Raw genomic sequence first — 13,970 nt, 5'->3', positions numbered from 1 at the left:
ACAGGAACGGGAAAACCAGGGCACAGGCAGATATCGAAAAACAATGGAAAACACTCAGAATTGCAGATGAAACAAATAACAAGACTTCGCAGATAATGAATGAGTGTACATGCTTTAAATAGGCTGAGACTATAAGGTAATGAGCAACCCGTTCTCATTCCCAGGGCGTCATATACTTATGCTTTTGTCACGTCCGTCGGCGTCTACTACCAGCGCACATGGCACCCTTTAACGTCAATATGAGACGCACAGAGCTTATGATCGAAAATAATAACTGTTATATTATCCTATTGCATTGTTGAATTATTAAGCACACTTTCGTGTTAAGTTATAAAATGTTGAGGATATTAAAACAAAATACATTAAAATAGCATGTATCTGTCGAAAACTGTGAACAAATTCCTTTATTTCTCTGCATTATCATAATGTTTTGTAGAATTATCAAGCACATTTTTTATTAAGGATATCATTATCCACCATCTGGTTTATATTGGAATGAGTTGATGACTGACGAAGTTGCCCTGGGCGTCCAATAGTATCGCGGATGGGTTTACGTTGGAGTTAGTGGAAAGCTCTGTGCGTCTCATATTGACGCAAAAAATGTATTTGTATAGCGCTTTCACAATACATATTGTTTCAAAGCAGCTTTACAGAAAGTGCATTTCAGAAATGTACATAGAATAATAAAGTTAGTTAATCATGTATTAATTTAGGGCATAACATCGCTGGCGTTGAGTCGTCTCTTCACAGGCGTCGAGTCGTCTCTTCACGGGCGTCGAGTCGTCTCTTCACGGGCGTCGAGTCGTCTCTTCACGGGCGGCGAGTCGTCTCTTCACGGGCGTCGAGTCGTCTCTTCACAGGCGTCGAGTCGTCTCTTCACGGGCGTCGAGTCGTCTCTTCACGGGCGGCGAGTCGTCTCTTCACGGGCGGCGAGTCGTCTCTTCACGGGCGTCGAGTCGTCTCTTCACGGGCGTCGAGTCGTCTCTTCACGGGCGGCGAGTCGTCTCTTCACGGGCGTCGAGTCGTCTCTTCACGGGCGGCGAGTCGTCTCTTCACGGGCGTCGAGTCGTCTCTTCACGGGCGTCGAGTCGTCTCTTCACGGGCGTCGAGTCGTCTCTTCACGGGCGGCGAGTCGTCTCTTCACGGGCGTCGAGTCGTCTCTTCACGGGCGTCGAGTCGTCTCTTCACGGGCGGCGAGTCGTCTCTTCACGGGCGGCGAGTCGTCTCTTCACGGGCGTCGAGTCGTCTCTTCACGGGCGGCGAGTCGTCTCTTCACAGGCGTCGAGTCGTCTCTTCACAGGCGGCGAGTCGTCTCTTCACGGGCGGCGAGTCGAGTCGTCTCTTCACAGGCGGCGAGTCGTCTCTTCACGGGCGGCGAGTCGTCTCTTCACGGGCGACGAGTCGAGTCGTCTCTTCACAGGCGGCGAGTCGTCTCTTCACGGGCGACGAGTCGTCTCTTCACGGGCGGCAAGTCATCTCTTCACGGGCGCCGAGTCGAGTCGTCTCTTCACGGGCGTCGAGTCGTCTCTTCACGGGCGACGAGTCGTCTCTTCACGGGCGTCGAGTCGTCTCTTCACGGGCGTCGAGTCGTCTCTTCACGGGCGGCGAGTCGTCTCTTCACGGGCGTCGAGTCGTCTCTTCACGGGCGGCGAGTCGTCTCTTCACGGGCGGCGAGTCGTCTCTTCACAGGCGTCGAGTCGTCTCTTCACGGGCGGCGAGTCGTTTCTTCACGGGCGGCGAGTCGAGTCGTCTCTTCACAGGCGTCGAGTCGTCTCTTCACGGGCGGCGAGTCGTTTCTTCACGGGCGGCGAGTCGAGTCATCTCTTCACGGGCGTCGAGTCGTCTCTTCACGGGCGTCGAGGCGTCTCTTCACGGGCGTCAAGTCGTCTCTTCACGGGCGTCGAGTCGTCTCTTCACGGGCGGCGAGTCGTCTCTTCACGGGCGGCGAGTCGTCTCTTCACGGGCGTCGAGTCGTCTCTTCACGGGCGGCGAGTCGTCTCTTCACGGGCGGCGAGTCGTCTCTTCACAGGCGTCGAGTCGTCTCTTCACGGGCGGCGAGTCGTTTCTTCACGGGCGGCGAGTCGAGTCATCTCTTCACGGGCGTCGAGTCGTCTCTTCGCGGGCGTTGAGTCGTCTCTTCACGGGCGTCGAGTCGTCTCTTCACGGGCGTCGAGTCGTCTCTTCACGGGCGTCGAGTCGTCTCTTCACGGGCGTCGAGTCGTCTCTTCACGGGCGTCGAGTCGTCTCTTCACGGGCGTCGAAAAAGAAAAAAATACTCTATTACAACCCAGAAAATAGTGGGAAAGTAGTCAGTCACAACTCAAAATCAGCAACAGCATGAACACAGTAACAAAATTATTTTCTAAATTGTAATCAATCCAAAATTATAATAAATCTGCAATCCAGGTTACTTTTTTCGTTCACATTTTGAGTTTCTTAGTTACTCTGAGACCGTGGAGTGATACGAGAGATGTGAAAGTAGCACCGGTCTCTTGCCTTGAACAACAACATATCCAGAAAAATACCTTCAACTGTTCCAATATAAACCATATTTAACCGTTCAATGCATGCAATAATCAGGTATTGCAGAGGGCAATGTAATAAAATAGATAATTCATAATTCATTTGCGCAGTGAAAATCCATGAAAATGGAGAATACATTTATGATTGGTACTTTCATCACATCAAATTTTTAATTCCAACTGTGGGTTTGAAGACGTCTCTTAACAGGTAAAAAAGGGAAAGTTATATTCTGTGTATTTAAACAGCTCGTCCCCATCAAAATTTCAATTACATTTAGGGCATTTCTCATTTTAGGGATGTACGGTAGACAACAGGACTCAAATCTTCCTGATGTGATGAGCTGTAATTCTCAAACAGTGATGGCGTGATAATCACACACTTCTCAGATATGTTCACCCAAGCGTTAGATGCAACTATCAAAATCCCTGTGCACCTCTAGTCCTATGGGATATAAAAGTGCCTTATGCAAAGTTATTGCTATATATACATCATTTTGACTTAATCAGGCTCACAGAGAAGCAAGGCCAAGCTGTAAAAGCCTGGAGGAATACAGAGCAGTGATTGGCTGAGAGAACAGAAGTAATTGCAACATTTCAGTGATTTCAACAGTCTGGGCTCTATCACACACTCGGTGCAATGCAGCGCCAGGCGCGACGCAAGTGTGTTTTGCTAGTGTCAGCCCAACGCAGTTATCATTTTCACGTCCTTTTTTGTTATTTAAAGTGTGCATTAGTAATGTATGCCTATAGGCGGGTCCACAACGCACGTGTACACTCTGCTTATTACACACACACCCACCCACACACACACACACTCTCTGCTTATTACACACACACTGCTTATTACACACACTCTCTGCTTATTACAAACACAGGGATGCGCAGCACCACACAAACATGCAAAATATTAAAAATAAAAGGATTACAATATAAAAGATTAATATTGTGTACATAAAGATATGGTGGAATCTGGCTTGTCCCGTAGATTGTCTCACTTTAACCTTTAACCTCTCACACACACACACACACACACACACACACACACAACTTTAACCTTGCACACGAGCAGATCTGTTTCCTCGTTGGAGAAGCGTTCAGTTTTACCACTTGCTAATTCCTCCACACGAGCGCAACTGGCTTTTAAAGGGAATGGGAGACGAGACTCTGATTGCTTTATTACACGTTGCACCCAAAACACACACAGTACTCATTAAGAGAATAGGGACACTCTTTTAGACCAGCGCCAGGATTGCCGACCATTTTCCCCGTCGTTAAACTAGCAAAAGTGGATTCGGACGTGCCCTGAGTGCACTTGTGCCCTGCGCTTTAGACCATGAGCTTAGATCGTTAAAATAGGGCCCACAGTGTGTCTGAACAAAACATAAACTAGTTTTTAAAGGAATGGTTTGTTACTTTGTCAAAGAGAAAGTTCTAATCAAAAGTGAAGTTGTTTACAGCATCTGTTTGTTGTTCTTGTCTTTTCTTTCCCGTCCAGACAATGGTCTGCTTTCCTCACAGATTGTTCAATGGAAAGAGAGCAAAAGATCAGCAACTAGTTTGGTGAAATGACATCAGGCAAAGAGAGTATTGAGTTTTGAAAATAGATTCTCTAGTCTAGATAAATGGTCCCAGTTTGTGAGACTTCCAGCTCTTTAATGGTGTCTAGTGGTGATTGCAGTGTGGTTTTAATGGTGGCAATTCCAGTATGGTTTTAATGGTGGCAATTCCAGTGTGGTTTTAATGGTGTCTAGTGGTGATTCCAGTGTGGTTTTAATGGTGGCGATTCCAGTGTGGTTTTAATGGTGTCTAGTGGCGGTTCCAGCGTGGTTTTAATGGTGGCGATTCCAGTGTGGTTTTAATGGTGGCAATTCCAGTGTGGTTTTAATGGTGTCTAGTGGCGATTCCAGTGTGGTTTTAATGGTGTCTAGTGGTGATTCCAGTGTTGTTTTAATGGTGGCGATTCCAGTGTGGTTTTAATGGTGTCTAGTGGTGATTCCAGTGTTGTTTTAATGGTGGCGATTCCAGTGTGGTTTTAATGGTGTCTAGTGGCGATTCCAGTGTGGTTTTAATGGTGGCCATTCCAGTGTGGTTTTAATGGTGGCAATTCCAGTGTGGTTTTAATGGTGTCTAGTGGCGATTCCAGTGTGGTTTTAATGGTGTCTAGTGGCGATTCCAGCGTGGTTTTAATGGTGGCCATTCCAGTGTGGTTTTAATGGTGGCAATTCCAGTGTGGTTTTAATGGTGTCTAGTGGCGATTCCAGTGTGGTTTTAATGGTGTCTAGTGGTGATTCCAGTGTGGTTTTAATGGTGTCTAGTGGTGATTCCAGTGTGGTTTTAATGGTGGCGATTCCAGTGTGGTTTTAATGGTGTCTAGTGGCGATTCCAGTGTGGTTTTAATGGTGTCTAGTGGTGATTCCAGTGTTGTTTTAATGGTGGCGATTCCAGTGTGGTTTTAATGGTGTCTAGTGGCGATTCCAGCGTGGTTTTAATGGTGGCCATTCCAGTGTGGTTTTAATGGTGGCAATTCCAGTGTGGTTTTAATGGTGTCTAGTGGCGATTCCAGTGTGGTTTTAATGGTGTCTAGTGGTGATTCCAGTGTGGTTTTAATGGTGTCTAGTGGCGATTCCAGTGTGGTTTTAATGGTGTCTAGTGGTGATTCCAGTGTTGTTTTAATGGTGGCGATTCCAGTGTGGTTTTAATGGTGTCTAGTGGCGATTCCAGCGTGGTTTTAATGGTGGCCATTCCAGTGTGGTTTTAATGGTGGCAATTCCAGTGTGGTTTTAATGGTGTCTAGTGGCGATTCCAGTGTGGTTTTAATGGTGTCTAGTGGTGATTCCAGTGTGGTTTTAATGGTGTCTAGTGGCGATTCCAGTGTGGTTTTAATGGTGTCTAGTGGTGATTCCAGTGTTGTTTTAATGGTGGCGATTCCAGTGTGGTTTTAATGGTGTCTAGTGGCGATTCCAGCGTGGTTTTAATGGTGGCCATTCCAGTGTGGTTTTAATGGTGGCAATTCCAGTGTGGTTTTAATGGTGTCTAGTGGCGATTCCAGTGTGGTTTTAATGGTGTCTAGTGGTGATTCCAGTGTGGTTTTAATGGTGTCTAATGGCGATTCCAGCGTGGTTTTAATGGTGGCGATTCCAGTGTGGTTTTAATGGTGGCAATTCCAGTGTGGTTTTAATGGTGTCTAGTGGCGATTCCAGTGTGGTTTTAATGGTGTCTAGTGGCGATTCCAGCGTGGTTTTAATGGTGGCGATTCCAGTGTGGTTTTAATGGTGGCAATTCCAGTGTGGTTTTAATGGTGTCTAGTGGCGATTCCAGTGTGGTTTTAATGGTGTCTAGTGGTGATTCCAGTGTTGTTTTAATGGTGGCGATTCCAGTGTGGTTTTAATGTTGTCTAGTGGCGATTCCAGCGTGGTTTTAATGGTGGCGATTCCAGTGTGGTTTTGGTGATTCCAGTGTGGTTTTAATGTTGTCTAGTGGTGATTCCAGTGTGGTTTTAATGGTGGCGATTCCAGTGTGGTTTTAATGGTGGCGATTCCAGTGTGGTTTTGGTGATTCCAGTGTGGTTTTAATGGTGGCGATTCCAGTGTGGTTTTAATGGTGTCTAGTGGTGATGCCAGTGTGGTTTTAATGGTGGCGATTCCAGTGTGGTTTTAATGGTGGCGATTCCAGTGTGGTTTTAATGGTGTTTAATGGCGATTCCAGTGTGGTTTTAATGGTGTCTAGTGGTGATTCCAGTGTGATTTTAATGGTGGCGATTCCAGTGTGGTTGTAATGGTGTCTAATGGCGATTCCAGTGTGGTTTTAATGGTGTCTAATGGTGATTCCAGTGTGGTTTTAATGGTGGCGATTGCAGTGTGGTTTTAATGGTGGCGATTCCAGTGGTTTTAATGGTGGCGATTCCAGTGTGGTTTTAATGGTGTCTAATGGAGATTCCAGTGTGGTTTTAATGGTGGTGATTCCAGTGTGGTTTTAATGGTGTCTAATGGAGATTACTGTGTGGTTTTAATGGTGGCGATTGCAGTGTGGTGTAGCGACAATGGGTAGAAAGCAACCACCAACTAATCTTCTTTTTGAATATTAATTCAAATTCTCTACTTCTCGATGACTGAGGGGGGAAGATTTGTTCAGAACGTCTCATGATCATCACCGGTCTAATTGAAGGAGCCCCCGGCACTAACACATAACTGGTCAATGGCTAGCTTTGTGGCCTAATACGGACTGGTTAAGATAAAGACAGTGTCCGCACATTCCAGAGTCAAATCACCAAGACCAGAGCCATAAGTCACCCATCCCGGTGCCAGAGAGTCTGCAAAAGACCCTTTAGAAGAAGAATCGACACCAGCAGATGTTACTGAAACCCCCGACAACATTCCTGAACACTTCCTCATTAAGACCTCTGAACAAACAGAGTTCTGCCTCTTCACCAGAGAACTGATTCTTATCAATAACTATACATAAAATCATTCAAGAACAATTTTCAATGGACTCATGATCAAACAATCATGCAACTACCTAATCCTGGGTTGTTTCCACCACTTATATGTATATTTTAATAAGATAATATGTTTTGATCCCATTTAATTCAGGTAATAGTTATTATATTAACTATTAGAAGGAGTGAATGAATGAAAGTGTGTACTGTTTCATATCAATGCTATCTTACGAACACAACTAGCAAGATGGCTTGAATGATATCGGTGTAATATGTTTTGATCTTCTTTTAATTAGAAATCATGTCTAAACTGTGGCCCCTGTTCTCTCTGTTAGTAAGGAGAGCACAGATAAGCATGATTTACGATCAGAACTGAAAAGAACGTCACCTCCTAAATTCAGCCAGTGTCTAATTGGCCAGAACTCATCCTGGAGGTTGGACAAAATTTTAGTTTAAAACCTTAGACCCAAAAACGCTGCTCTCTCTCTCGCTGCTCTCTCTCGCTCTCTCTCTCTCGCTGCTCTCGAAGCTCTCTCTCTCTCTATAGGAACCATGTAAACGCGCAAACGAAATAACCCAAATCAAGATCTGAAGAACATGGGTTAAATAGCTTCATTCAAGCCATCATCATCTACTCTCAATTTCCTTTCTTTTCTTAGTTTCATTTCTTTTCCGTTGTGAGTGTCGGTTCTAAGTTAAGTTTTGCGACAAGATTTCGAGCCACGTTTCTTCTGCAAAGCCAGCTTCAAACAAAGACTTTCATTCCGCCAGCACACCACGTGACTGACCCCGTGATCCAGACATCAGGCACGAGGAGACCGAACGGACCGGGAAAACCCCTTTCACGCAACAAAAAGGGAATCCCCAAAAGCAAATACGCAAGTACCTCCATGCAGGCTAAAATCTTAACTGGTGTATTTATATAACTTTAATAACCTGCCTAAAACGATAGAAGGGTTAAATTAATGATTGATGGTTTGTTCAGGTTATAGTGTATATGGAATCGTGAGATTTCATCCTTTCACTCTTAAACCCACTCTTTCCTCACTCTATCCCTTTCTGCAACGCGTATGAATGTGTATGTGTGTGTGTGCGTGTGTTTGTGTTAGATATTAGCTTTATGTGTTAGTAGTCTATATAATCAATAAAGTATTGTTTGTATTTAAAAGAGATTACTCGTGTGTGCTTATCAGATTTATTGTCTTGAACTTCGATTTAAGTTACCTATGCTGTTACCCTTAATTTACTTCGTAATTTATTGTTAGCTGGGGATTAATTCTTTCTTGACCAGGAAGATATTATATTTCCTAGAGTTAATACTTGTTTATGCTTTCTGTTCATTGGATGAACTGATAAAATGATCATACTATTGATTCTGCTACAGTAAATTCTGAAGATAATTAAAAATAATTAAAATATTAATTATTGGTCATATTCCGTTATGAATAATAATTAATAATATTTATACGTGGGCGTATAAACGCTACATTAAATGGTGGAGAATGCGGGCAGTTTAACCTAAATTGTAAGCATATACGAAGTAATTATATTTTCATAGTATGCGGAGGAGAGATCCGAACCTCCGAGTCTGTGTGTATGACGTATGCAGCGAGCGCCGCGCGCCCTGTTTGAATGAATGTGAATACACAGAGAGAGCTGTTACTCTAGTCTAGGCTGCCTGCCTATTTTTATTTTATTTTAAACTGCAGTAAAATAACCCAAGATATAAGATCTCACACAATGATAAGGTAAGGATTAAGCGTGTCCCTCAATTTCTGAAATACTTATAGCTTAAGACGTCTGCGTGTTCCAGAGTCTTTCAAATAGCTATAACGTTATGTGTGTTTGTATCAGTCAGAGAGCTGAATGAAATTAAAACTGCAGTAATTAAAATAACCATGTAAAGGACGGATGAGCGTGTTCCTCGTCTAACGTTCCTTATTTATCTGATTGTCACTCAGTGCGTGTTCCACTGCAAGGACGAATATTCTCCTCACAGATTAGTCTTTATTTCTCAGGTTGTCCGTGCGTGTCCCACGGCAATCCCCGTGATAAACGATAAGCTTATCTGTGTCAGTTCAATTAATTCTCGCGTAAACACTGCGTATGTCCGAGTGTAGTTGAATAGGAATTATTTAAAGTTGTGTTCAAGTAAAGCTTGACGTTGAAACTTAACCAACAGTTAGGAACCCTGTTGTTTTTGTGTGCTCAGATAACATTGCACAGAGACGATCCGTCGAGATCGCTATTGTTCCATCTATTACAGCGCAAAGCTGCCCTTTAAAGTTAATCTCACTCTTAAACAACTGAGTGAAGCCCCACGTCGTAAAAACTACGAGTGGTGTCCTTTATTTGTATTTTTGAAATGCGCCGACATTTCACGTAATATGATCGACGTGTATATTCTTTGAACATTGTTGAAATGTGCCGACATTTCATGTAACATGCATTACTGTTTACAAACTGCAATTCACATGTTTGCCCACTAGCGTTGTTTTGTCGCCATAGTTACAATCGTGACACGGAAGTCTTAACCAACGCTTCCGGGGGAACTCTGACCCTCGCATGATCAGAGCCACAGCAAAGCCCTGACCACAGTGTAAACAAACCCTTTGGTGGCTAAGCTAGCTGCTAACCCTTGGCTAAGCTAACCTAACCTAGGCAGTTGTTTACAGTGAGGCCTATATGCTAAAGCCTTAAGCATTATTTACGTTTGTCATTTGTATTAACATCAGTGGTTAAATACAGTGTCTGTTTGAACAACATTAAAGTGATTTAACCATTTAAACACCTTGATTTTTACACCTGTTGGTCTTTTCTTCTTTCTTATTTTACCTGTCTAATATTTTAATTACCCATATTTTCCGTGAAAAGGAAATTTCGTTTGCAATTATTAATTTCGTTTACCTGCATTTTACTTGAAAAAGAAAATACTGGTTTATGATTATTAATTGTCAAATTCTAATTTGATTTAAAAAAGGAAATTAAAATTGAAAATCTATTTTTCTAAACAGGTAATTTCTAATGATTTCTAGATTTATTTTTAATAAATCTAATTTCATAATTTTCATAATTTCTAAATTACTCTTTTAGATTTAATCACTTAAGGTGAATACGTTTTGAACTTTGAAAGTTAAGTAAACTTATTCAACCCACATTTCCCTATTTCAAATATTGTTAGACTCCTACTTGCTCATTTATTGTTATTGCGTTGTAACCTCCTTCTCAAGTTGTGGTTATAAACTTAACCATTCTATTTTACCCATTTACCTCTTTTTGTCGCTGTGGAGCGACACACCTGGGCCTCAATAGGAGACATTGGTATCTCACTACAAGTTTCAAATAAATCAGAGATAACCCTCTCTTTACAAAGCTTTATTTTTGAATGTTTAGTTGGTTGGCAACTATCAATTCTATACTTGTAGTTCGACAAAGGCTCCAGAGCCATTTGTGGATCCAATCTCCTTCCCTCCTTTCCTTCTTACATCCTTCCTGTTCTGTCCTGATTTCCCATCCTTCACATTTGTAGGAAACAAACCTGGAAGAACCATCAATCGAGTCTAAAGAAAGAGAAAGATAATTTTTCCAAAGAAAACAATTATTAGGTATTTGATTTGTAATCAAACCCTCTCTTGTTCTCCATACTCTCTCTGTCTTTGTAAACGCAATTTACAATTTAACATCTTATCCAAGATCAATTAACAGAGACCAGTGTTGAGCAACCGTCGCCTTCATAGCATCCCAGCTGTAAGCGGTCCAACTGACGGTGTGTGGTGTCAATCCTGTAAAACTCGGAAAAAGGTATCAGCATTATTATTGTATTATTTTTTCTTGTAAACATAAGCAATAATATTGTTTACCTTTCTGGAAACAGATTCTCATTACGAGAAAAATAATATTTCTCCTACTTAAGAATTTTCTTTCTTGTTTTATTGAAATTGGTTTTAACCTCTCTCTCTTTTTTCCCCTTACTCAGTTGAGTGACACATCACGAGTTTAAACCAGCTTTTCAAAAAAAAAAAAAAAATCCTTTCAATTGAGATTTGTTTTAACCTTTTTCTCTCTTTCCCTCACTTAGTTGAGTGACAAAGTTTCCACATCACTAACCTACCTGTCTACACTGAGACCAACACTTAGACATTACAACACTTCACTATTGTTGTACAGTCACTGAAACGACACTTAGCTGTTCAACCACATATAGGCTTACACCCCACACAGATCTGTGTCAGTCTCTTCACCCCAGCGTGCCAACATGTCGTGGACAACAAACCCCACTGACGTGGACGCCTGGCTCGGAGGCATTGCAGACTGCCTCACACCAAAGACATTTGAACTGTTATTATTTTTAATAATAATCATAACGCTGAGAAGATTCCTGACACATGATTCAAGCCAGAATCAGAACCACAACCACGCGGAACTAACCAAGATTATCTGTTCCCTAAGCAATGCCTTCACAGCCCAGCTGACACTAAGCGACAAGCACATCACCCACCTTCAGGAGGAGCTGACACGTGCCCAGAGCCGCATAGACAAGCTGGAAGTGAAAGTCCAGGACGACTTCAAGCTTCAGACCACTGAGTTCCTGAGAGAGCTGATGCACACTCAACTCTGCACTGACCAGCTCAAAGTGAAAGCTCAAGTCGAACTCGAAGTGCCCGACAAAGTGAAGCAAGAAACAAAGAAGCAAGTTTACAAGCTCCAAGAAGCCCTTGCAGTCACTGAACGTGACAAACAAGAATTAAAGACTGTCCAGAAGCACCTGGTAAACCAACTCCAGTCTGCTGAACACCAGCTAGAGAAAGCTAAAGCTGACATTAAAGTCAAGAACTCTAAGATCATTGCTCTGAAAGACCACCTGGAAAGGTGCAGTGCTGAAATCGACCATCTGACCCAACAGCGAGATGACGTCAACGACGAGCTCTACACGGTCAGAGATGAACTCCAGCACATTTTCAAACAGAAACCAGAGCCAAGAAGGGAGAGACCTCCCTCAGCATCACCACTGCTGAGCAGAACAGAGTCCTCCATCCAAGAACTGGCATACAGTGAAAGAAGTGAATGGCCACAACCCGAAAGGTCACCAGCCTTCACCACAGAACTGTTCACTGCCAACAAACAAAGAGAGCTCATTCAGGCAGACTCCAAAGCTGCACAGGGGATGACCTGTAAAGATCTCAACCAGCTGGTTAAGAGTATCACTCAGTTCAACCTGAACTCCACGGAGGGCCCAGACATCCAGGCCCACATCCGAGATATCAACTTCCACCTAGAGGTGAGACCACATGTGACTGACAGAGACAGGTTTTACATCCTCAGATCGACATCCACTCCAAAGGTACGAAGCTTCCTAGACCGACAACCTGCTCATGTCAAGTCAAACTACCAGCTGCTATGTGAGACACTGATTAAAGAATTCACAGGCCCAGAGTCGGAACATGGTGTGTTAATCGCTTTGGAAACTAAACAAGGTCGGCAAGAGACTCCTCAAGCCTACTACCACCGTTTTCGACAAGCCTTCTTTGGTGCACATAACTCACCTGAACATGAAGAGGATGTGAATTTCAAAAACCTCTTCCTGAGAAATCTGCACCCCGGATTGAGTTATTATCTTGGTCTCGAGGCCTGCGCAGACACAATGACAATTCAACAGCTGCGTGACCTGACACACAAGGCCCACATCAAACAGAAGATGTCCTCAAAGAAAGGTTTGAAAACATCCACAATTTCAAACTCCTTCAGCCAAGACACAAGCCTTGCACTGGAAGACAACCAGTGGCATGACAACACCACAGTTCTTCGTAAGAAGCACAGAGAACGTGACTCCCATGCCGATGACAGCTACCACACCAACCGCATGGAAAAGACATGGAACCACTAATGAGGCAACGGGAAGTGTTCCTAGAAAGCAGGCTGAACACGGATGACCAACAAGATGAGTCAAATTTGCTATGACTAGCGATGGAACGGAAGACCCACGACTCATCTGATACACCTTCATAATGAAGATGACAACCACTTGTTCTACAACAACACAGAACAAAGTGGTCTCTCACAGTCAACCACTGACAAACACCCAGAGGTACCAGAAAACACCATCCTGGTTACCCATCACTCATAAAGAAACCACCAAACGAGCTCCAACTCAAGAACCATGTGTGTGCTACAGCAACAACAGTAAGCACAGAAGATCAGAAAGGCTGTCACAACCAGAAGGCATCATCGGAGGAATGCAACAACGGAGACCAAGTTTCGCACTACAGCTTCACGCATCCATGCCAAACTACCTCCCCATGTCTGCCAGAGAACTTCCTGCCTTACTGGTTTGACCCCCAGCAGATCACAGAAGATCCTTTCTCCAAGGCAAAGAGGCAACAAGCTCATCAAAGCTAAGCCATCAAGCAAAGGGGGGAGCAAAACAGACTGAAACAGATCTGACCATACATACATACATACATACATACATGCATGCATACATGCATACACTACACAACACCCCTAACATACTCACTAACATATAGAAGTTAACCACCTCTACCGTGCAAAACACGCAACAAACATGTTTTCTCCCACAGGTAAAAACTAACTTCAGAAACTAGCTTAACAACGTAGCTACACTTACCATAGGAAACATGGTAACTACCCATCCAACAAGTACACCTGAGAACACCTCTCATTACATCGTGATACCTGACACCTTAGCTGCGCAACAGTAGTTATAAGTCATACCAGGAACACTCAACTGCTTTGTTTTGTTTTACCTCCTCCTTCCTTTCCTTCTTCTTTTATTAGGTAAAATGCCTGTCCACCCTATAAGGGTCAAGGTCGCAATAATAGGATTGACACACCACGCCTAATATTTGTAAGTCACCTTAAAACGAATGTGAGCCAGAGAACTCCCTGCATCATTCGTATCACAAATTGAAAGGTAAATTGGTCCAAACCTAGAACAATTTAGAAGAGAATAAAACAAACAAATCAAATTTAATCACAAAATTGATTAATCACCG

This window comes from Rutilus rutilus (assembly GCF_951802725.1).
Source record: "Rutilus rutilus genome assembly, chromosome: 5".
Classification (NCBI taxonomy): Eukaryota; Metazoa; Chordata; class Actinopteri; order Cypriniformes; family Leuciscidae; genus Rutilus; species Rutilus rutilus.
This window is presented reverse-complemented; position numbering follows the sequence as displayed.